Source organism: Hypanus sabinus, chromosome 30, assembly GCF_030144855.1.
Source record: "Hypanus sabinus isolate sHypSab1 chromosome 30, sHypSab1.hap1, whole genome shotgun sequence".
Taxonomy (NCBI): Eukaryota; Metazoa; Chordata; class Chondrichthyes; order Myliobatiformes; family Dasyatidae; genus Hypanus; species Hypanus sabinus.
This window is the reverse complement of record NC_082735.1, coordinates 15962798-15988583: the sequence shown is the minus strand read 5'-3', so window position 1 is coordinate 15988583 and position 25786 is coordinate 15962798. Positions and strand designations below refer to the sequence as shown.

The window sequence follows — 25786 nt, the reverse complement described above, 5'->3', positions numbered from 1 at the left end:
TGGAGGAAGTCTTTAGGCTCAGGCAGTATCAATGGAGAGGAATAACCAGCCACCATTTTAGGCCAAAGCAGTCACGACAGTGGCAGATTCTTACTTGTTGTGGTAGATAGAGTGAGAGAGAGGGAAAGGTGGAAACGGGGGGTATGTGCGTAGTTGAAAAGAAAGGGGGAGTGAAGCAAGAAGCACAGGGAAAAGGATGGAATGGAAAAGAGAAGCAGCTTGCATGTGTCAGTGAGTGAGTGAGTCTGTTACAGGGAAAAGTATTCATAAAGTGTGAATGGGTTGAAAGTGAAGGCATGTATGTAGTGTGTGTGTGTGTGTTTGGGTGTGTGTGTGGGTGTGTGCGTGCGTGTACACACATACACCAGTAAACATCTATTGCGATCTCAGTTGCTTGACTAACTTGACTAACTTTGAGAAACTGAGTTACTCAATAAGGACAACAATTTCCAAAGCAATATGGAAATACACAATTTGATCAAAACATTGATTTTATAACTCCTCTGAGAATTATTCTGATATTTTCAGAACTTTTAAGTCAGTGTTATAGAAACATCTTTACCACACAAAAAGAAGGTTTTGGAGGCTTTTCAGGCGCTGAATGGTTTATCTAGTTTATATGTGTAAATTATTATGTATTATTATTATGTATAAATTATCAATGCTCAGGGTTTTAATCTTTAACAAAGTTTATTGTGAAATAAACACAAGATTAAAATTTATGCATGCAACAATAAATGAGCTGTTTAACCAAAGACTCTTCACAGATCATTTCTTGAGAACATACAATTCACTGAAGTTGCGCAGGGAATAGCGATGCAATCCTTGAAGAGGTAGTTGACTTAAAGTATTACTTACTTACTTGCTTACTGGCCATTATGCCACTGAAAGTCCTCCATCTCTGGCAGTGATTAGGGCTTCCTTCACCACGTCCGTAGCTTCATCTTGGTTTTCACTATGGTCAGTTATACAAGTCCCAGCTGGTGACTCAGGAATACATTCAGACGTAGAAGGGTTCTTCATCGCCGTTTCCGTAACAACTGTTTTACCAGGCAGAGCTGTTAGCCCTGGGCTGAACCCCCGAATTTGGAGGACCGGTGGACTGCTCTTAGTCTGGCCTCTACCCTTTGACCTGTTTGACATGGGTGAACCTATCAAGAGACAAAACATAAAGCCCTGACTTCAACCAACATAGCTCTCCATGTTATTGAGGCATGCAGGCCTCCAAACCCTGTGACAAAGTTGTGGTCCTCTTAAAGTATTGATCCGAAATAATATTGCACACATATATCCTCTATTGCCAAAGGCAGTAATGCATTGTATAATATTTATAGTGTACTGTGGAATATCTTTGAATGTTAATAATGTGCTCTTTTAGATAATGAGTTTATCTTAATTCCTGTTATGACAGGAATCATTGGAAGAGTTTTTTTAATCTTATAGCTTTCACTGCAATCCTAATGCAGTACTGAAGAATGACTATTGAATAGAAGACAAACAATGGGAACAAAGAATAGTATTTTCCTGTCAAAATATTTACTTAATGTACACGGATAGCAAAGTGAATGAATCAAATCTAGAAAAGAAAGAGCAGTTCTTGTTTTCCTTTGTTTTGGGAATTGTGTTCAGAGATTAACAGATATTAAATCAGTTAAATCTTACGCTGATACCAAGTAGTTATGAACAGACATTAATGCAAAGTACGCTGGCGTATACTGATAAGTAATTATGTGTGGGTAGTTTATTGAATCTTCTTCTCATGATGGAGGTAATAATAAGCCAGGTTTCAGCTGCTTAGTCGTCAGTTAGTGTGGGACCTCGTGAAGTTAAGTGCGAAGCCCAGTTTACTGACAGATTTGTCAGTGAAACTGACAAATTTACTGACAGATTTGCAGTCGAGTCTGCCAGATTGCTTCACCACTGCTTGTCCGTGTCCTCAGCAGCACACCTCAGGTTTGGTGGGCCTCCTCAGCCTTGCGCTCTTGAACAATTTCTGGGGATGTGCATTAGCTTACGACCTGTTGCAGGAACTGACTCACACCATATTGGTTTAAAGAGGGATTACTGAAAAAATGAATTAGAAGGTAAAAGTAAGGAGAGGGGGTTAAGTTAGTTCATTATTCCAGTTAATTAATTTAATTTATGTTAATTAATTGGATAATTTATGTTAATTAAATATTAATCTCTTTGCTGGCTGTGGCTATGGTCTGCATCTAACCGGCTTCTGAATCGACTGGAGTAATGCATGGCTTTGTGTCTGCGACTCAATTTCTTCAACTTCAAGTCTGAATGCGATTTGCTAACAGTTATTTGTTTGTTTTTCTCTGCACATTAGGTGTTTGATGGTCTTCTTTTGTTTTAATGGGTTCTGTTGGGTTTCTTTGTTTTGTGGCTGTCTGTAAGCTGGATCTCAAGGTTGTATAATGTATGCATACTTTGATAACAAATGTACTCTTAACTTTGAACTTTGGTTAATTAATTTTTGTCAATTAGCCAATTACTTTTTTGTTAATTTTGTTTCTGATTATTTACTTTTTAAAGATTTCTTAGTAACCTCAAATTACAGCAATTTTAGTACAAGTTAGAAATCTTCTAATTTCTTTTGCTTGTTTGTTAAATCTGTTAAATGGCAAATAAGTACAGTTACTCTCTAATTCACCATAAACCGTTAAGATCTTCAACACCCTTGGCCTTTATTGAGGAATATAACTGAAGGCTGTTCAACTGAGTGGATATCCTCAAACCCCTTCGTCAAGTCTTTGTATCACACTATAATAGTGCTGACATAATAGTGAAAATGAAACCAAGCCATATTAATGTCACAGAAACACTCATCATTAATTCTTTGGAATTGTCACTCATTTTTAAAACCAAGGATACCATAAGTATTTTCAACAGACCTCATTTTTATCTTCTACCTTCAATGATTTTATCTTCCTGGGTTAGTTTTATTAATGTTGAGCAAACGTGTTTACCGGTAATTTTGATTTTTCAGTCAAGAACTGAAAAGAGACATCATCCTGTCTCTAAGTCTTTGTAAATACATTTTACTGAAGATGGTGACAGTCTTTGCAAGTTGCTGGTAGAGAGAAAATTCTCATGTTACACATGACAGTGTTCCACCCACATTCACTTCTGTTGCTATAGAATGTAAAGGCTAGATTGCCTTGGATCTGAAGGTTTCATATAGATAATGTCATTTTAATTATACACCATGCTGTCAATGTAAAGCAAATTATTTTCAAAAAATTTCAGATGACTGCTTGTTGTTCAACTTGTGTGTGTGTATGTGTAAGAGTGAAGGAGAAAGATAGTGTTCTTGGCATCTTCAGATTTTCTCGTGTTAGTGATTCTGCGAAGACTCTTCGAGGAATGCCTACCCTGAAGCCCATTTTTCTTTCCAGCCCTGAAGAAGGGTCTTGGCCCAAAATGTTGACTGTGTACTCTTTTCCATAGATGCTGCCTGACTTGCTGAGTCCCTCCAGCATTTTGTGTGTGTTCTTATGACAGAAACCTTTAAGAATACCAAGGTGTTCTTAATGATGTTTTCTTTCATCTGACCACTGCAGTGGAAGCCAAGTGCTGCATCCTGAAAGGAAAATGTAAATTGTGCATGGATGATATTCATTGCTAGTACAGAGTTTTTTCTCCTTGAGTAAACCTGAAGCCTTAAAGATATTTTAGCTAAAAATTACACAAAACAGATGAATCCCATTTATACTGAAGCCTTCAGTCTGGAAATGATTACATATGTAAAAAAAGAGTTGCTACTAATTGAGAGATTGGTGCCTCTCTGAACTTTCATACATTTACCATGGACAGAGATTGACCAGCCATCAGCTGGAGAGTGACATGGAGATTTAATAAATGACCAAAGGTCATAATTTCTTCATCTATGATGATTGGTCTTTGCTTATAGTATACTGAGAAATTATAATGGCTGCCACTACTGTTTCTGATAGCCTCTTGCACTAAGTTAGAGATTTAACCATGAGTTCTTAAATACTTATCAGTGATCAGCACACTGGCACTGTATTAAGATCATGAGACATCAAAGCAGAATTAGCTCATCCGGCCCATCCATCGTGGCTAATTTATTACCCCACTCAAACACATTCTCCCACCTTTTTCCCCATAACCTTTGAACAAGAATCTGTCAATCTTGGCTTTAAGTATACCCAATGACTTGGCCTCCACAGTCAACTGTGGTAACCAGTTCCACATATTCACTACCATCTGAAGAAATTCCTCCTCATCTCTGTTGTAAGTTACAAAATTTGTCTGCTGAATCCTTACAGACTCAACTCACTAGCTTTGTGGTCAATCAATAACTATTGATTGGTAACTGACCAGGTCACTTACTAATGTAATGGACTGCAGTATCTTCACAGCCGAGGGGATGTGCCTTAAGCCCAAGCCATTCAGTCAGCATGGTCATGATAACCATGCTGGCTGTCATGACCTTATCATCATGGCTTCCTGTTCTCCTCTTTGTCTTAGTTATCATACAGTTATACAGTGGTGCATGCATGGAAACAGGCTCAATAGCCCATCGATTAACAGTAATCCAACACAAATCCCATTTTATTTCAACATGGACATTGGATAACCCCAATATTTGTATTGGTTGTTTATTATTTTGATATAATGAAAAGTCATTACAGGCAATCCTTGTTTTTTCTATTTGTGCAGAAGTTTGTTTCTCTGAATGGTTATTTGGGAGTTATTATTATTTGAGATTTGTGATTAATATCTACACAATGAATGATTTGTACTTGCTGGATTAATTTGCTATTCTTTTGTTGCACAAAATCTGTGGTGGGTTCTTACAGGATGTGGTAACTAATTGTTAAGTTACCGAACTATCACAATTCTGGGCTATTCATTGAAAAGATGAATTTATGATTTATCATGTTTTCTGGAAAGTAACTAAATATATCTTGAATTTGAAAAGGCAAGATGTCAGTAACTAAATGACTAAATAGTGACCACCAGATTTACTAATCTTCAAGAAAGGAAACTACCATTCTTACTCAGAATGTCCATGCACGTCTCCAAATCCAGCAATCTGTCTGGTTCTTAATTGCCATCTTAGTTCAGGGGCAATTAGGAAGATGTGATAAATACTAGTGTTGCCAGTGAGGTCTACATCGCAGGAGTGAAAAGAAACAAACAATGCCATTGGTAAGTTCTTTACAAGCTCTGTGCAGATCTAGCAGAGTTTCTGTGATGTCAGGAGAGGATACGATTTCCAGTTTGCAATTGGATTGTTGCAAATGGCAGTGCCTCAACAATACCCTGCCTCATTGCAGACTTGCTTTTGGCAACTGTGCTCATGTTGCCAGCACATGGAAACTGTCTATCAACCATCTCATAATGAATGGGGTCAACTAATTGGTAAGTACCACGTGCGATCACTACCACCTGAGAAGCTGATGTACTACCTTGGCCTTTCCCTGCTGAGCTGAGTAAGTCAACAATGAAGAGTGTTAGAAGATTTCTCATAACATTGGTGGATGGACTAACCAGTACTCCAATGAGTACTGGTGTTCATGGCTAAGAGTTTTGAAGGATGTGATGAGTTGCATACCTGTAATGACAGTTGCTGCTGATCTCTGCTTCAGATTCAATAATTACTGTGTACTCTGATGAGTTCTGACACTGAACAACTCAACATTGTCCTCCTTGGCAGTCCTTCCCGCCTCGTGTGGTTAGCTGCTTTATGCTCTGCTCATCTCAACAATGCTGACAAGTGTTCTGCATTGATGGTTTCAGATGAGCCGGCCCGCCCCGGTGTCTATTTACACTTCTGAATCTGTACACAGCAATATCTTTTGATCTTCCCACGTCAGCTGATCTGAAAGTGACAGTGATTTGCTCACGCTTTAACAGTTTGGACATTTTGATCCTTTTCACTGGCTTTCCTTTGAAGTTCCCTCTAGAATCTGTGTTTTCATCTCTCAGTTAAGTCAGAAAATTCACATTTTATGGCATTTTGCCTCAGGCAACTACAATATTGATCAATTGTTTCTTTAGCTTCATGGAACACCATTTTCTCATACACTTTGGAGTTTGGTATACTGTCAATACAAATTTCACTCGTACATTGTCACCAATTGAAGATGACAAAGCTTAAAAAACATACTGTAATTTTTCACCACAATTGAGTAAAAGGGATGTTTTTTTTTGTTATGTTAACTGTGATTCTAGATTCTGTCAGCCCTACAAACTAGCAAAGTTTGCTGCGGTCGGACAGGGCTGAGGATAACTGAATTCCATGTTGATTGGCATTAGATTAGGCATGGCCATCACTACCTTGTCAGCATGTGAATGCAGTGTTGGCTTCTGGATATGCTGCTGTTAATAGATTTTAGAAAATTGGCAAATTTACCAGAGGGCTATCAGTGTTGGAGCATGAATTGTCTGTTCTTGATAACTTGAAATTTTTGCTGGCTAAGGTTCAACTGATTCCTTATTTATCTCTAGCTTAGAGCTATATCAATCAGATTTTTTTTAAATGCCAACATTTCAAGTTCAAGTTTATTGTCATTCAACCATGCACATGTGTAGAGCGAAACAAAATGTCGTTCCTTTGGGGCCAAGATGCAAAACATAGTAGATATAGTCACACACAACACATATATTTATGATCCAGCACAAAATAATAGTAGCGTAGTCACTGAGTGACATGGCCTGAAGATGACAGGCTGACATAAAATGTGATGTGAATATTTATGATGGTATAATTTTATTGACAGTATTATAATGAAGCAAGCAGTAGTCCTGTACAGCAGCAGTAATAAAAGATGGAATGTGACCAGTGTAAGATGAGAATACGTCTGTGAGTTGGTGAGTGAGGCATTCAGAAAGGGTGTTTATGTGTACTGGCTGGCAGCAGAGTATTAAGAAGTCTAACAGCCTGGGAACAGAAGCTGTTACCTGGCCTGATGGTTCTGTTTTTTTGTGCTGTGATACCTTTTGCTGATGGCCGGAGGTCAAAAAATTTGTGGAAGGGGTCTTTGACAATGTTGGAGGCACTGAGTATGCTCTGAATGGTGGGCGGGGGGGGGGGGGGAGGTAGAGAGAACCCAATGTTATTTTTAGTAGCCCTCACTAACCACTGCAAGGCCTTGTGATCTGTTGCATTGCAATTCCCATACCAGGAGGTGATGCAGTTTGTCAAGACACTTTCGATAGTGCTTTGGTAGAATGATGGGGTGTGGAGTTTCACTTGCTTCAGTCTGTTCAGGAAGTAGAGGGGCTGCTGTGCTCTCTTCGCTAAAGAGGCGTTGTTGAGGGACCAGATGGGATCATCAGTGATGTGCACACCAATAAATATGGTGCTCATGGCTCTGTCCATGGAGAGGCCGTTGATGTGCAGTAGGGAGTATCTTGGTCCATTCGAATTAGATCATACCTGCACTGTATTGTGGAGACCAGAATATGTACTATTCTCAAACATTGGTCTTACAATTGTAAGCAATTTGAGCATAACACCCTGTTATTGTTACCTTTTTTTTCACATTATCTCTATGATCTGCAAACTTAAAAGATCCATGTGTATGAACTCCAAATTCCTTCAGTTCCTTCACCCTTCACATTAACTTCCCATTTATTGTGTGTTCCTTTGTTTTGATGTGCCTTCCAAATACATTATTTCACATTTCCCAAGACGAAAGCTGTTTGTCACTTTTCAGGCCACCTATCCCTTCTTGAGCTTACAGCCTCTTGTTGACCACATTATCTACACATTGCATTATCTACAATCCTTATTACCTCTGGATATTTCAGTGTAAATCATTAAACTTTATAGCAGAAAGATTACTTTAAAACATTTACAGCTGAAGGAACAATGAAGCAATATGTAAGAACATGAGGGAATAAGAAATTAAGCCAGTGATGCTGGCATATATGTATCTCCAGCTGGAAATGACAGGACACAGGGATATACTTACACAATGCACTTAGATCACTGCTAATCTGTACTTGAAGTTAATTGTGTCTTCTTTTCCTCATGTACCATTATAGCCTAAACCTAAAATAAGTTCACTGCTGCAGTCACTTTAAAGGCAGTCCTTACCCTTGTCTAAGGGATCTGGTTTGGATCAGATCAAAAATCTCAGTGATGATGAATTTACTGAGGCATGCACGACTCACATTGCTCTTCACTGAGGTTTAGATTGGAAAGCTGTGAGCTGTGGTCTTTGGGCTTTTTTGACTTCTCCCTTCTCTTGCAGGCACTTCTCTGTACTCAAATTCTCCCACCTCAGAATCCAGGTTTATTATTGCTGTCTTATATGACATAAGAAATTTGTTATTTTGTGGTAAAATCAAATCACATGACTTCCCCTTCCTGAAGTTCACAATTAATTCCTTGGTCTTGCTGATGCTGAGTGCAAAGTTGTTAGTGTGACATCACTCAACAATTTTTCTCCCTCCTGTGAGTCTCCTCATTACCATCTGAGATTCTACCAGCCACAGTGATGCCATTGCTGAATTTCTAGATGTTGTTTAAGCTGTGCTTACCCACATAGTCATGAGAGTAGAGAGCAGTGTACTGAGCACACATCCTTGGATTGCATGTGTTGATAGTTAGTGAGGAGAAGATATTATCATCATTTTGTACTAACCACGGTCTCAGAATAAGAAGATAAGGATCCAGTTGCAGGGGGAGGTCAAGAGACCCAGATTCTGAAGCTTGGTTATTAGTACTGAGAGGATGATGGTGTTGAACACTGAGCTATAATCAATAAACAGTAGCTGAACATGGGTCTTGCAGTTGTCTAGGATCAGGCAATCCCAGCAGGGTTCCATGGACCCATTAGTTAGTGGTAAGGCTCATTGACATAAAAAGAGATGGGAATCCTCTGGAATCTAGGTATTCCAAAGCAGAGTGGAGAGCCAGTGAGATTGCATCTGCTACAGACCTGTTGTGGTATTAGGCAAATTGGAGTTAATTTTAGCCATGACCTACTTTTCAATATACTTCCTCACAGTAGATGCGAGGGCTACTGGGCAAAAGTCATAATAAAATAAAGCATATAAATGTTGACGAAGAAGCATACAGAGATAGTTTCGCTGGTTGATTGATGTCACAATAATCTCACACTCAATGTCAGGAAGACAAAGGAGTTGAATATGGAAGGGAAGTTGGTGGAACATGCACCGATCCTCATTGAGGGTTCTGTGCTGCAGTGGGTCTGCAGTTTTATGTTTCTGGCCGACAGTGTCTTGGAGGATATATCATGGGCCCAGCATATTGACAGAATCATGAAGAAGATATACCAAGAGCTCTGTTTCTTTAGGAGTGTGAGGAGTTGTGATAGATCTATAGATGGTAGTGGAAAACATTGCGATTGGTTGCATCACTACCTGGTATGGAGGTTCTAAAGCACAGGATTTCAGGAGGCTACTCAGCCAGTTCAATCACAGGCATGGCCCTCTCCACCATTGACGACATCTTTAAATGGTGGTGCTTCAAGGCAGCATCCAACATTAAGGGCACTCACTGTTTGGAGCATGTTCTCTTCTCATCAATACCATCATGATGTTGGGGAAGTCCAGAACGAGGGGTCACAGTTTAAGGATAAAGGGGAAGCCTTTTAGGACCAAGATGAGGAAAAACATCTTCACACAGAGAGTGGTGAATCTGTGGAATTCTCTGCCACAGGAAACAGCTGAGGCCGGTTCATTGGCTATATTTAAAAGGAAGTTAGATATGGCCCTTGTGGCTAAAGGGATCAGGGGGTATGGAGAGAAAGCAGGTATAGGGTTCTGAGTTGGATGATCAGCCATGATCATGCTGAATGGCGGTGCAGGCTTGAAGGGCCGAATGGCCTACTCCCGCACCTGTTTTCTATGTTTCTATGTTTCTATCAGGGCGGAAGTATAGGAGCCTGAAAAAACACACAAAACAATTCAGAAACATCTTCTTTCCTCTGTCATTGGATTTCTGAATGGTCCATGAACCCATGGAGATGATCTATTTCCTATTTTTACACTCCTTGTTTTGTAATATATAGCAATTTTATGTATTTTATTATACTACTGTCACAAAACTTCAAATTTCACATTGGATGTCATGATTCTGATACAGACTCCGTTGTGGGGAGTGCCTTCCAATGTACCACACATATCTAGGACCATGCATTGTGGTCACATTGACTACATTAAGTCAAGGCAAAGTCTTCAGCACTTGAGGCCCTCCATTGGTCAGGGTTATCAATGGATAGTGCATCCCAGCTCCCCACATGATACTCAAGACAGTACGGAAGTTAGGGCAGTATGATATGGAGAGCAAGCTGTTGCCCATGCATCAGGTTCCGCTGCTCCACCCAGCTGACACATTCAAAGGAATGGCAGAGACCAATACTCTGACAGCAGAGGCATTGGAGGAATTTTCTCTTGGAGCTGGACTCAACATAGGACTGCCTTAGGACTCCAATTATGGATGTTTCCTCCGGGTTTACTTCTGAAATTGTCCCCATAATTGGGTATAGCCACGTGACAGCAGAGGTTTGGGATGCGTTTTCCTTCTCCTAGATGAGATGCCAACTGTGGCTGATGAACCACGTCTGCCCAAACCAACTGGTTTTGAGGTACCACTAACCCACCTTTGCACCTTCTCCTCTCAGTAGACGCCACATGTGAAAGCCAGGAGCTGCACTTGGTTTCACCGTCTATTTGAGCCCGATGCTTTTGGGAGCATTTAATGGGTTGTGAGAGCTTTTCCTCACTACCTCCCCTGGCAATGACAACCTTAAGGAACCAAAACTTATTAAATCACTTTCAGTAGAACTTAGCAACTTTAAAGAACAAGTCAGCAAAATGAATCAGCAACTCTCCTGCAAGAGAATGCTAATTCTTTTAAACTCCAATCATCAGTTGAAGTCCTTGCTGATCATCACTGGTCCAACTCTGTGATGTTAAGAGAAGTCGTTGGCTGGATTACTGAACTATGCTTCAAGAGAACTGTTAAATCAATGCTCATCCCTGATTAATGTCTTGACATGCCTTGCAATGCATTATTCAGAATGTATTATTGCCAAATATGCTAATACACTTGCTATGTGGTGGCAAGTGTGGATTTCACCACAAATATTGTTGCAATTCTATAAAGCTCTGGTTAGACCACACTTAGGATATCTCTTTCAATTCTGGTTGGCTTATTATAGGAAGGATGATACCAGGTGGTCCCCATTATCTTTGTCATTGCTTGGTTGAATTAATGCTATTAAGATGATAGTATTGCCCAAATTTTTATATTTATTTCAAGCATTACCAATTTTTATTCCTAATTTTTTTTTTGATATTATTGACTCCAAAATAACCTCGCATGTGTGGCAGAATAAAAAAATCCTAGATTAAGTAAAAAATATTTACAAAAGTCTAAGTAGGAGGGTGGTTTGGCTTTGCCAAACCTGAGATTTTACTATTGGCCAGTTAATATTCGATATTTAACATTTTGGACACAAGAATCGATTATAGGATCTTGCCCACAATGGGTAAATTTGGAATGTAAATCTGTGCAAGACTTTTCATTATTTTCTATTTTAGGATCTTTGCTTCCTTTTGCTTTATCTAAATTGAATAAGCAAATAACTAATCCTATAGTTAAACATACACTATGAATATGGTTTCAATTTCGTAAATTCTTTGGCTTGAATAAGTTTATCTTATCAAGCCCTATTATATTTAACTTTTTTTTTCAGCCCTCTTTTATGGATCAAGCCTTTGTATTATGGAAAACAAAAGGCATAACATGTTTTCGTGATCTATTTTTAGATAACAGTTTTATGTCCTTTGAACAGCTATCTAATAAATATAATTTGCCTAAAACTCATTTTTTTAGATACTTGCAAGTTAGAAATTTTTTGAATAATATGTTACAGTTTTTCCCGAAATTATGTCCAATGGACATTACGGAGTTTTTTTTTAGCTCTGAACCCTTGCCAGAAGGGTTAAGTAGCCATCATTTATAATATGATCATGAAAATACAGCCAGAAGTATCAGAAAAAATTAAGAAGGAATGGGAAAAAGAACTTCATTGTCTTATACCCACTGAGCACTGGGAGAAAAATTTACAATTAGTCAATTCTTCTTCTATTTGTGCTAAACATGCCTTAATACAATTTAAGGTTGTACATAAAGCTCATATGTCCAAGGATAAACTTGCTTGATTTTATTCTTATGTTAATCCAACCTGTGACAGATGTCATTCTGAAGTCGCTTCATTGACCCACATGTTTTGGTCTTGCCCCTGCTTGCAAAATTATTGGAAAGATATTTTCGGTACTATTTCAACAGTTCTGAATATCAAATTGCAACCGCATCCTATTACTGAAATTTTTGGTTTACCAATAGTGGATAATAGTTGTTTATCCGCCTCAACTCGGCGGATGATTGCATTTGTTACGTTAATGGCTAGAAGATCTATCGTATTGAATTGGAAAGAAATTAATCCTCCAACCATATTTCAGTGGTTTTCTCAAACTATTTCTTGTTTGAGTTTAGAAAAAATTAGAAGTGTTGTCTTTGACCCTTCAGTTAAATTTGAAGAAACTTGGAGACCATTTATTCAACATTTTCATCTGAGCTAAACTGACTTTTCCTAAACCCTACTTTTATTATCCTTAATTATCTGGATGGAGGTGCGGAGTTATTGACGCTACTGTGTATATTTGACATAAAGCAATGGCCCATGTTGGTTAGGTTTTTTTTTCTTTTTTTACATATTTTTTCCTTATTTACTCAATTTTTCGTAATTATTATGAGTTTGGGAGGTTATTATATATGGATTATCATCTATTTATATTTATACTTTAAAGTATTAATTATGTACAATCAAACTCTCTGTATTCATGTTTCATTTATGTTTGTTTAAAATTAACAAAAAGATTTAAAAAGAAAGGAAGGATGTGGAAGCTTTAGAGTCAGTGCAGAGGAATTTACCAAGGTGGTGCCTGGACTGGAGGCTGTGTCTTATGAGGAAAGGTTGAGCAAGCTAGGAGTTTTCTCTTTGGTACAGTTAGACGGAAGTATAAGGGGGAGATGTAAGAGATAAGATTTTTTTTTTTACATTGACAGTGGTGGGACGCCCTGTCAGGTGTGATGGTAGATGCATTTAAGATACCCTCAGATAGCACCTGTATGATAGAAAAATAGAGGGCTGTGTTGGAGGGAAAGGCAAGATTGATTTTAGCATAGGTTAAATGGTCAGCACAACATTGTGGACCAAAGGACTTGTATTGTGCTGTTCCATATTTGTCACCATATCGCAAATAATTCCAAGCCCTTGATGTTTAAACAAGATGCTGAAATATGCAGCCACAAAGTGAAAGTTTTTGCATTATTTTTGCAGCCAACTGCTGCGGTGATTGCTGAACAGTTTAATGCCAAGAAGCCCACTGCGATAATATCTATGACAAACGGAGCAGAAGGGAATGATAATTAATGCATCTTCATCTATTGAATGTCACTCCCAAGAGATTAATTAGTGTGGTTTGTACTTTTAAAGAGAAGTGATGAAGCATTTAGGCCCATAGCCTGATTATATTGTCAACTAAACCTGAGGAATCTGCTGATAATGCATAATAAATAGAGGGCTGCATGTGATGAAAAGTAACTTAATAAGTGATTAATACCAATGCATGTTACTGGCTGGAAACTACTGTAACAAAAAAACAAACAAGCAAGGTAGTAAAAATCTAATCATCAATATATTTATTCCTCACTGCTCTCTACTCTCATGATTATGTGGGTAAGCACAGCTTAAACAACATCTATAAATTCAGCAATGACATCACTGTTGCTGGTAGATATTCCAGTTAATGCATTTTTTAAGATCTTCAAGCTAAGATAGAATTGGTTGGTTCATTGTCTGAAATTGTGGTGTTAAATCACTTAATTATTGTGGGGAACATACACCTCTACCCCAATCTGACATGAATCCTGTCAGAAACACAAGAAAGTCTGTGGAATACATACACAACGCTGGAAGAACTCAGCAGGCCAGGCAGCATCCGTGAGAAAAGAGTAGCCAACGTTTCGGGCCGAGACCCTTCATCAAGAATGGGGGGGGGGGAAGAGAGGGCCGAAGCCCAGTAATAGAGATAGGGGAGGGGGTAGGGCCTAGAGGCACCAGGTGGAAAACCAATCAGAGGAAAGATAAAGGGGGGAGGGGAGGGGATAAGCATGAAAGAACTGTAGAGATAAAGAAGCAGAAAGTTGAAAGGGGAGAGAGGCAGAGAGGCCTGAGATAGGGGAAGGGGGAGGGGGAGGGAATTACCAGAAATTGGAGAATTCAATACCACCAGGCTTGAGACTACCCAGACGGTAGATGAGGTGTTGCTCCTCCAACCTGAATTTGGCCTCATCACGGCAGTAAAGGAGGCCATGTATGGACATATGGGAATGAGAGGCAGAGTTGAAGTGGGTGGCAACCGGGAGGTCCTGTCTATTGTGATGGACGGAGCGTAGGTGCTCGATGAAGCGGTCCTCCAATCTGCGTCAGGTCTCGCCAATGTGTGCAGATGCTGAAAGGCCAAAGCAATACACACAAAATGCTGAGGAACTCAGCAGGTCAGGCGGCATCTATGGAAATGAATAAACAATCAACATTTCAGGCCAAGACCACATATCCAGTCATGTGGAGACTTGGTTAGCCTTCGTGGAATCATCTTGAATTCACACTCAAGGACAGCTGCATCATCTATAATTGGGTAGAGTGGGAAGTTTGAGATTGGAGGCTGTAGCCGGAGACCCGCCGTAACAATCTCCATCAGTCATTAAGGAGTGGGAAGGGAAAAAAGAGGGGTTTGGGATGTGTGGAGTCATTGGAAGGTTATGGGGGAAGCAAATGTTAAGAGTGAGGGAAAGTTTTGAGTATGACGGGGAGCTGAGGTCAGAGAAGAGCAAACTCTTCTTTGTAAAGCTCAAGATACTCAGTAGTTATGAACTGGCTCAAGATTGCATCAAGCTTACTTGGTATTGATCACTTAAATCCAATAAAGGAAAAATGATTCATTCCTAAAGTTGGGTGTAATAAATATAAATCTTTTAAATAAATGCTTGTGTTCTACCCTATCTGTGCTCTTTCTAATGAAGATATAAAATGTTACCTCAAATCTTACAAATGAGGATAGCTACTTTAACAATTCCCAAAGAGAACCATAGAGCTGTTTTAATGTTTTCAAAAAAGAATAATACAATTTCTATCTCCCATTGTTTTTATTCACTTAGGATACTGTAGAATGATAATGAATACATTAAGACTCAAGTATACAACGTCAGTTTTTTTTTCTGTTGATCCAGATTCCAACATCTGCATTGTCTTGTATCTCTGCAATGCTGTTCCACTGCACAATCTCTTCAAGGGTTTCTGACTTTGAAGAAGATTTTCCTCACCTCTTCGATGGTAGTTCTGTGAGAACCATTCTCACTGCTCCCCCCCCCCCCCGCCCCCATGTGATCCCTGCTGCTCTTTTTATACTGGCTATATGCCCTCTATCTTCAAATCCAGATGAAGGACCTGGACCCAAAATGTTGAGTGGTCATTTTTTTCTCCATTGGTGATGCCCGGCCCATTGGGTTCTTCCAGCAGGTTGGATGTTGCTCCAGATTCTAGCATATACAGTCTCTTGTGTCACTTATAAAGATTCAGCATGGCTTCTTTGATACTCTGTGCCTCTTTTGGTAAAGTCCACAATTACCAGTACATCTCTCATTGATTTTCACTGCAAGGTATCAGAGACATATGCTATGTTTACTAGCTCCCTGCACGTTGTTTAACACACTTCCCGAAAAGCCTTTCACTGCTGCTGTTGTGTGGTAGTCAGCAACAATGAACTGATTCAAGACTGCATGATTCATCTCCAAAGTCGGGTGGACTAAAAACATATCTCAAAAGATAGGTGGAGGAGCAAGTAGTGTTCAGGAAGCAGGGAGTCTACAGCAGGACTTGGGCAGATTAGGAGAATGGGCAAAGAAGTGGCAGATGGAATACAGTCTAGGGAAGTGTTCGTCATGTACTTTGCTAGAAAAAATAGAGGTGTAGACTATTTTCTAAACAGGGAGCAAATCAGAAATTAGAGGTGCAAAGGGACTTGGGAGACCTTGTGCAGGATTCCCTAAAGGTTAACCTGCAAGTTGAGTTAATAGTAAGGAAGACAAACGCAATGTTAGCATTCATTTTAAGAGAACTAGAATATAAAACCAAAGATGTAATGTTGAGGCTTTATAAGGTACTGGTCAAATAACTTTTGAAGTACTGTGAGCAGTTTGGGGCTCTGCAGCTAAGAAAGGATATTCTGGCATCAGAGAGGGTCCAGAGGAGGTTTACAAGAATGAACTAGGGAATGAAAGTATTTGTGTTTGATGGCTCTGTGCCTGAAATTTAGAAGTAAGGGGGAGGGGGGGAATTCTCAATGAAACCTAACGAATATTGAAAATGGCAGAGACAGTGGATTTTGAGAGGATGTGTCCAATAGTGGGAGTATCTAGGATTAGAAGGCTCAGCCTCTGAATTTACAGACATCCATTTAGAACAGAGGAGAGGCAGAATTTCTTTGCCAAGAGTGTGATGAATATGTAGAATTTTTTGCCACAGAAGGCTGTGGAGGCCAAGTCGTTGGGTATGTTTAAAATGGAGGTTAATCCATTCTTAATTAGTAAGGGCATCAAAGATTTTGGGGAGAAGGCATAAGAATGTAGTTGACATGGAGAATAAATCAGCCATGAGTGAATAGTGGAGCAGACTCAATGGGCTGAATAGCCTAATTCAGCTTGTACATTTAACGGTCTTATAAACGGTCGTGCTTCACCCCGTCAAAGACATTGTCCTGTCTACTCTTAAGTGTAAAATGAAACCTCAAGTCTGAGAAATAATGGTTGTTGCTGTAACTATAGCCCAAATGATACCAGCAATGTTCAAGGAAATGAAATACACATATTGAATGTTAACAATTTGAAGTGACAGTAAATTCTGGAAAGATATATCAGTTCAGGCAGTACCCAGAGAGAGAAATCCAGAATGAATGACTCAGGTCAGTGATAATTCCTCAGAACTAAACTATCGTTTCACTGTCTCCTCAACTTCTAGTAAGTTCAAAGTACATTTACAGTCGGCCCTCCTTATCCGTGGGGGATTCGTTCCGGGACCACCCGCAGATACCAAAATTCGCAAATGCTCAAGTCCCTTATTCAACCAGTCTCAATGCAGTGGATCTTAGGACCCAGCGGAACCCCAGACCTTATTTAACCTGTCTCAGTGTGGTGGACATTAGGGTCCAACGGCAGAGATCTGAATCCGCAGTGTTTCTGTTCATGAAAATAATCACGATCACGATTGAAAATAAAGTGGACATAATAAAGCGATCGGAAAGAGGTGAAACGCCATCGGTCATTGGAAAAGCGTTAGGCTACAGTCGGTCAACGATCGGAACAATTTTAAAGGATAAGGTGAGAGAGGCTGAGCCCCGATGAAAGCTACAATTATTACTAAGCAATGCCGTGGTTTAATTATTGGGTTTTGGGGTTTTCGGTTTTTGATCCTCCACATCAACCCGGCGCGATGGAGAGCACCCTCGATAGCAGCCTGTCACTGGTTCGAACTCGGGAAGAAGTTCCCAAGCCCAGTGCTGAAACATTCGTTCTTAAGTGTTTTATACGCATAGGAAGGTAAAATATATACTATATACTAAGACAAACGTTTGACTAACTGACGCTAAATAATACCAGATGTACCTGTTCCGGCTTACTTAGTAAGAGAACTTCCGATTTTTTTCAATCCCGATCCACAATAACCCACACACGTCCGTATATTTTAAATCATCTCTAGATTACTTATAATACCTAATACAATGTAAATGTTATGCAAAATAGTTGTTATACTGCATTGTTTAGGGAATAACGACAAGAAAAAAAGGTCTGTACGTGCTCGAACAACGAGCGCTGGAAGAGTACTCCTGGGTTTTCGCGATTCGCAGTTGGTTGAATTCGTGCATGCGGAATTTGCGGATAAGGAGGGCCGACTGTGTTATAAAAGTATGTATAATGTATACAGCTTGAGATTGGACTTCGTGCAGGCTGTCACAAAACCAGGAAGCACAAAAGACCCCATTAATAAAAACCCACATAACAAAGGCCATCAAGCACCCAGTGTGTGGGGGAAAAAAGAGCAAATCATACAAACAGGAAAAAAAGCAAGTAACACACTGAACATTAACCACAGGGTCCCCGAAAGTGTGTGCACAGCCACAGAGCCAGTTCAGTGAGCAAAGCAGGTTCAGGAGGCTGATGGCTGCAGGCCGCATCCATAGAGAAGGTTCCACACTGAGGTGAGTGCTGATGCTTGTTGGCCGAAGCTGCAGAATCGGGTCAGTACTGAAGTGCCTTGATCAAATCTCAGAAATAATAGAAAAATAGCAAACGAAAACACATTGAACATAAACTGCAGGGTCCCCGAAAGTGAGTCCACAGCTATGGAGCCCGTTGGGTGCTGAGGCAAGTGAAGCTAGTCCAGGAGTCTGATGGCTGCAGGGCAACTCAGCTCCCGAACCTGGGATCCAAGATTCCTGCACCTCCCGCCCGGCTGTAGCAGTGAGAAAAGAAGGCAACCAGTCAAACACAGCCAGGCAGTGCAGAACAATTGTTCATTTTTCACCCTCATTCTCAAAGGTTTGATCAGCGTGGAATAATGGAGGCAGCCATAGGTTCACGTTCTGCCATTAGGAATTGATGCAGTGTCCAGCCCCAGCGATGGCCGCCTCGCTCTCTGTACCCGTGCACATCCTTGACTAGTCCCCCAGGAGATCGCAAAAGCTCACGTCTCTGAAACTGTTCCATGGAAATTTTAGCTCTGAATTTCGCGGAACAATTTTCTTCAGTTTTATTTTCATAGTTCAAAGAAATTGGATTTGTAACTTTAAAACAAGGATCAGCTACTGAATTTTCAACCAAGAAATGACAATGCATTAATTAGCAGAATAATTGTAATCCATGTTAGATACGGTCAGCTCGGATAGCAATGTTACAGGTCATAAAGTAGATTAAAATAATTAAAAACTCAGTCATGTGTTATCTTCAACTTCACAGTGAAAATTTTAATTAGATACAACAGGTTGCACAGTAGTATTGAGGTTAGCACAATGCTCTGCAAAAGAGGCGACTTGGGTTCAATTCTCACTGCTGCCTGTAAGGAGTTTGTACGTTCTCCCTGTGACCGCATGGGTTTCCTCTGGGTGCTCTGGTTTCCTCCCACAACCCAAAGGTGAACTTCTTGGTAGGTTAATTGGTTATTGTAAATTAGGCTAGGATTAAATCAGAGGAGTGCTGGGTGGTGTGGCTTGAAGGGCCAGAATAAATAAATCAATTTTTTAAATAAATAAAATTCACGCTATATGTCATCTATAGCTTCTCAAGTAGCGTTCCATCAGAATTATGTTTTCATGTACTTTTCTGTCTTTGTGTCTCTGACAAATATTTGCAAATTTCTGAAGTGCCCTTCAAAATATTGAAAAATTCACTCTTGGGAAGTGTATCCGTGGTTTTACGCTTTGAATGTAGACAGTAAGGTGTTGACAAAATAATGACAGTAAAATGACAAGTTATTCTATGTTACTTATGAATAAATTGCTCAGAAAAAATGCCAAGTTAGACAAATGCATTTAAATGTGAGTATTCAAAATCACAATCTGAGTTGTGCAATTTAGTCTTATGAAAACCGCATCTAGCTCTCAGACCATCTGTTTGTCAGGGGATATTGTTGTTATACTTGCTTAATAATGAAGCCATATCACTGTGAAAAATAAGCCTGGCCATTACAACTGAGAACACAAGGTTAATGATATGATAATTCGTAATCACTGGCAAAATACCTTTCTGGTGGCAAACCAACTGTGACAAGTCTCCTGCTCAAGATTTTCACTTCATTAGGAAAATTCTTAAATGTTAAGTTCAAAATCTTAACATTTTCTTACATTTGCTTCCCTTTCACTCTAAACCCAGTCCTTCGCTTCTCCTTCTTGTTAGTACATGAACATGATTCGACTTAGAAATCATTCCCTCAAATTCACCTTCCTTATCATTGCTTTCGTTGTTTATTTCCACTTTTTAAACTCAAGATCTGCAGGGCTGTCCCACAGTCTCATTCATGTCACCAAACATTGGTGATGTGTTTGGTTCATCATCACACCAAATGTCAACTTCCTCTTCCAGGAAATTAGTGGATAAAGATCTTGATCAGTAGCTTCTAAGACTGAGGTCAAATTAACAGCACATGTGCTTAGTGTCATTTAAGTAGAGTACTATATTTCCAACTGATTACAATACGCGGGTCAACTTTGCACAATGCTTTGGATCCCACTTGGAAAGTGTGCACTACATTAATTAAATGTGTAAATAAGACTGGAGTGGCTTTTCAGAAAGGCAATGAGTAAAAGAGCAGCGTTGATATTATGTTGGTCTATTCCTGCCAGGAAATAATTAGAACTTTGCACTTCTAACTACATATTTCTTTAATATTTAAAAAAATGATGAAAAAGGACCAGTAACAGGAAAAAAATAATTGTTCATGCAGCCAAAGTATAAGTAACAGATATCTTAATTGCATGTTGAATAACAGTATCAGTTTTACAGATCCAGAGCGAGCAGCCATCAATGCCAATGACAACTTATCTTTACCTGGCTACTTATTTTGATCCCCTAAATATTTGTGTACAACCCTCGCTGAGGTGGTGTGACATCAACTAGACAGTCAGCCAATCTCCACTCAAAAATGACTTGAGAGTCAGGATGTAGTGTTCTAGCTCCTTCGGTTTATTGTGGACACAGTGGCATGACATTGTGAAAAAGGATTGAAAAAGCAATGCTTCTGCTGGGGGAAATGACAGGATGGCTTTAGATAGAAACTTCTTCAGCTCCTAACATAAATCTCTGGCCTTCTGCCAGCTAATGTGCTTTTGTACTACTCTTTCCTGACTGCACAGGAAGTGACCTAAATCAGATCTGAAACTGTTCATTTCTAAATGAAAGCTGAATGTGCTTAATCACATAGTAAAAACATAGATTGATTGCTTGAAGGACAGAACAATCTTATTTTTCTGGGTCAGTTAAATTTCCAAAAAGATGGTACCAATTCTCCAAGCCCTCATAATGTGAGTCATTTTTGTGCTTAGCGATCACCGGGCTCTTAAATTTTTGTGCTTAATTTAATCTGAGCGTGTGAGCCCTGTATGGGGAGGTGGGGCATTGAGAGGCTGGCTGACCTATTGCAGTAATTGTAGACAAATTTCTCTTAATCACTCTCACTATGATTAAGATCTGAATGTTGCCTTAAGACACTCCCAGAAGAGCAGTGGTTTACCTAGATGTTCTAGTTTAATTGCAGCATTTATATTTAATTACAGTTTGAATGAATGAATGTTGATATAAATATCACAGAACACTACTGCATCTAAGCAGGGTTTGCATCTTACTGAGATATTTGAATGCATTGTGCCATTTCTGAAGCTCCAGTTCTGTCACCTCTTCTGCTGTCAATCCAGTCATGTGACAACCCCAGTGTTTCCAGAGAATTTAAATCACAGTGCACTTTTGAAATATGCCACCAAATTTGCTTTTCTTGGACACATTTCTAGGTTAGATGCTTGAAATTTCTTGCTTCACGCATACAATAAAAACAAAATTGGCCATCAATTGATACTTGGTGCCCCACTTGCTAACATTTGATAAGGTTGGGCAGACTGATTGCAGGATCATGCTTTCTGCAAAGACCATGCTTCTTAAGCTAATTGGTTTTGTTGATGTCCATTCTTTCTTGCATCTCAGTTCTAAATTCACATTCTCTTTAATCATATGCTTCACTTTCCTGCATTTGCCACAGTTCTCCCTGTGACCACATTGATGTCTTCCGGGTGCTCTGGTTTCATCCATATCCCAAAGACACGTGGGCCACTGTAAATTGCTCCTCATGCGTGGGTGAGTAGTGGAGTCTAGGGGGAGTAATTGAGAATGTGGAGCGAATAACAATGGGATTAATGCAGGATTAGGGTAAATGAGTAGTTGCTAGGCAACATTGACTCAGTGTTGGGCCTATTTGGGCATCGTATCTTTCTGACTCTAATCCTGAGTTAATGCATCCAGGTCTCTTCAAATAGGGTTAACCTCCTAAAGGGCCACTAATCAAAGTTCAAAGTAAAGTTTATTATCAAAATGCATATATGTCACCATATACAACTCTGAGGTACATTTTCCTGTAGGCAGACTCAGCCAACCTACAGAATAGTAACTACAACAAGATAAATGAAAGATCAGCCAGGTGCAGAAGTCAGCAAACTGTGTGAATGCAAATATATGTAAATAGTAATAAATAATGAGAACATGAGATTACAAGACAAAGAGTACTTAAAGTGAGATCTTTGGTTGTGGGAACATCTCAGTAAATGGGTAAGGCAGTGATGTTGTCCTCTTTCTTTAAAGAGCCTGATAGTTGAGGGGTGGTAACTGTCCTTCAACCTGGTGGTGCGAGTGCCTTGGCTCCTGTACCTTCAACTTGATAGCAGCAGTGAGATAAGAACATGGCCTGGGTGGTGGGGGTCCCTGATGATGGATGCTGATGTCCTGCAATAGCATTTCAGGTAGATGTGCTCAGTGATTGTGAGAGCTTTACCTGTGATGTGCTGGGCTGAATCATCTACCTTTTGTAGGATTTTCCGCTCAAAGGGATTGGTGTTTCCTTGCCACCTTTCCATTCTCCTTGTGGAGCGGATGCTGTGGTCATTGTGAACTTAGAAAGGGCCTATCCAGGAAACATTGCGGAAGCTTTACACCCACCAGTTGGTGCTAAACTACATGAACCAACATAAATCTATCCCTCCTTGTGATCAATGAAGTAGTTTTACAAAGACAGATCCAATTAAAAAAGTGTTTAGTTCCTCTGATATTATTCATGACACTCATCTGTGTGTTTTGTACTCTCTTCTATTGCTCCATTCTTAATGAGAAAGTACCTTTTATGATGAGTTATGATACTTTTAATTGGTGACAGCAGTTTGATTGATTACCACAAATTTAAATTAAAAATACCACTTGCATGCGGAAATTTTGGCCATTTTTATGAGAGCTTGGTCACTTTGTAAAAGGTTATTCATTTATTATGTAACCCCTTCACTCTCTGCTTTGTTACCTTTGAAATAAATCCAAGCAATAATTTCCTGAAGTTTTAATGAACTGTTTAATTATGTTTATTTTTAAATTATCAGAGTTGTTCTTGGTCTCGTCATTTTGTCACCCATTACCCGATTAAACTATTGTAATATACAGCACTCCATTCAGCAATTATTATGTTACTGTCATGGAGTGGATGGGGAATAAGACTTTGGGAAAGGATAATTGGTTTCTGAGCATGTGGTTCAGGTTTGTGTCCAGTTATGTCCAAATGCCTACTGTGTTGAAATATAAAGGCTTTGCTTTTTTTATATATACAGTGATAGATTTCGAGAAGACTTTGTCACACAACATTGGAGTGTCATGAGAAAAGCTTTCAGTAGGGAGTAGAATTATTGGCAAAAGCTTTCAAAAGGAAATTGAATATATACTTAAAGCAGAAACATTGGTAGGGCTCAGGGGAAAGAGTGAGATTTACTGGATAGAATTTTCAAAGAATATGCGCTGTGGCAAAAGGATGTATTTCTACCTACTCTGTTATAAAATGCTCAGACAGTGACTGAGAGACAGGAAGAATCTATGAGGGAGGATTTAAGGATCATACCCAGTTTCCTGCAGGCAATAAGACTGCAGCTTGCTTTAGAACACAAATGCTCATTAGAGCTTGCACTAGACGGTCATAAAAGAAAGATCTTCTTCGTGGTTTGGACTGTCAGCTGGTTACAGATTGAGACCTTCAAGTTTTGAACTGAGTGATGGTCGGGAAGAGGTCACAGCATTTATTTCTAGAATTGTCAAAAAAAGATTGGAGCCTTTAGATTTTGAATTGAGGGTTTAGAAGATAGTTGGGAGCTAAGGTTTGGAATGTGGGAATTTAATTGTGTGGAAGCCTCAGAAGGCAGTGGAGTCCAATTCTCCAGATGCTTTCAAGAAAGTGTTAGATGGAGATCTTAAAGATAGTGGAGTCGAGGGATATGGGGAGAAGGCAGGAATGGGGTACGGATTGTGGATGATCAGCCATGATCACAGTGAATGGCGGTACTGGCTCGAAGGGCCGAACGGACTACTCCTGCACCTATTGTCTGTTGTCTATTGAAGCTGTGGTAGGACATAAGAGTCAATGGAGAAAATGTAGAGCAGGGATAAGATTTTATATGTTTATTTGCCTAACTATCCCCTGATTTAATCTGAGCCTAATCTACCAACTAGTATGTCTTTGGATTGTGGGAGGAAATCAGAGTGCCCAGAGGAAACCCATGTGGTCACAGGGAAATCGTACGTACAAACTCCTTACAGGCAGCGGCGGGAATTGAACCCGGGCCACCTGCACTGTAAACTGTTCAGCTAACCACTATGCTACCATGCTGCCCCAATTGGTGGCATTTTGTTGCTGCTTGTTGGCATTTAGGGATAGTCGACAACCAGTGATATGGAGGCATCTAACCTAAAGCAGTTGTTTCATTGCACCTCACTTCAACCTGACAGGCTTTCCAAGGACAGGAACCATGGTCTTTGGATAGGAAAAGGAAGCTATTGAGGAACAGAATAACTAATCTGTCCATGTAATCCCTCGTATCCACCAACTTTTGTTTGATAGAGTTGGACGTGGGATCCAAGTTTGCGTTATGTTCGCAATTAAATAAAAACACAACACCAAATGAAAGTGACTCACTTTAAAAGGTCATTGAACTCTCTTGCTTAGAAACTGGAGTTTAATTCAGTATTGTAACACTAAACAAATTCTCTGCATAGTATTAGCACCCAGTCATGTTGCCCACAAAAAGAGTGGGAAATTAGTGAAAGTTTTAATTAAGTATTCATTGTAATGGTTTAATAGGGAACCATGTCTAAGGTTGTGTCTGCAAGTTTCCCCTTAGAAATTACTCTCTGAACTTGCAGTTAGCTCGCCACTTCCCTGCCGTGAGAGGAAGTGAATAGGCTGCACCTTCTCTCCAAGAAGGTGCAGTACCACAGCGTAAAAAACTAGCATTAATGGGAGGGGAAGTGTAGAAAGTGGTGCGCAGTGCTGAGCTGGGCACCTCCCATGTGATGGTTTGACCTGATCAAACTCCTGGGCTGCAGAAGGCTCGAGATACTTTAACGTACAGCATATCAAAGGGACTAATTGCAGCCTTTTTTCACTAAGGCACGCAAATAGATGTAGCCACTATCTGTATCAGTGATACAGTTGGGGAAAAGTGGGGCATAGCAAACTCAGTAGTCAATGTAGGGATTTCTAAGTTCTCTGTGAGTAGAAAAACACAGATGATAGTTTATGCATCCACAATAAAGTTTTGTTGGTAACTCCAGAAATGGAATAAATGGGACAGTCTCCCAGCTGTTGCTGATTGATCCACTGTGATAGTTATTAGTGGGTTTTAATAGGTGCAAAACAGTTTTGATGTACATATTGCATGTTAAGATAAATATACTCAAGTAGGCCCAATATCTCATCATGAATTAATCAGAGAGTAGAAGAGATCTGTCCACTGCTCCCACCTTTTACCCCCACCTCCACTCACACCCCCATGAATTGTTTGTGTGGAAATGATGAAAATGTAATCTCTGTCCACTAATTCTAGTAATGTCAAGGACACGTTGAAATAATAGTCAGCAGAAATG

General features: G+C 39.7%; 1 protein-coding gene across 1 annotated transcript in view; it reads left to right on the top strand.

Moving 5' to 3' along the window:
* Positions 1 to 25786, top strand: part of LOC132383421 (glutamate receptor ionotropic, kainate 3-like) — a 550775-nt gene that overhangs the window by 163221 nt on the left and 361768 nt on the right. The gene's annotated exons all lie outside the window — the stretch shown is intronic.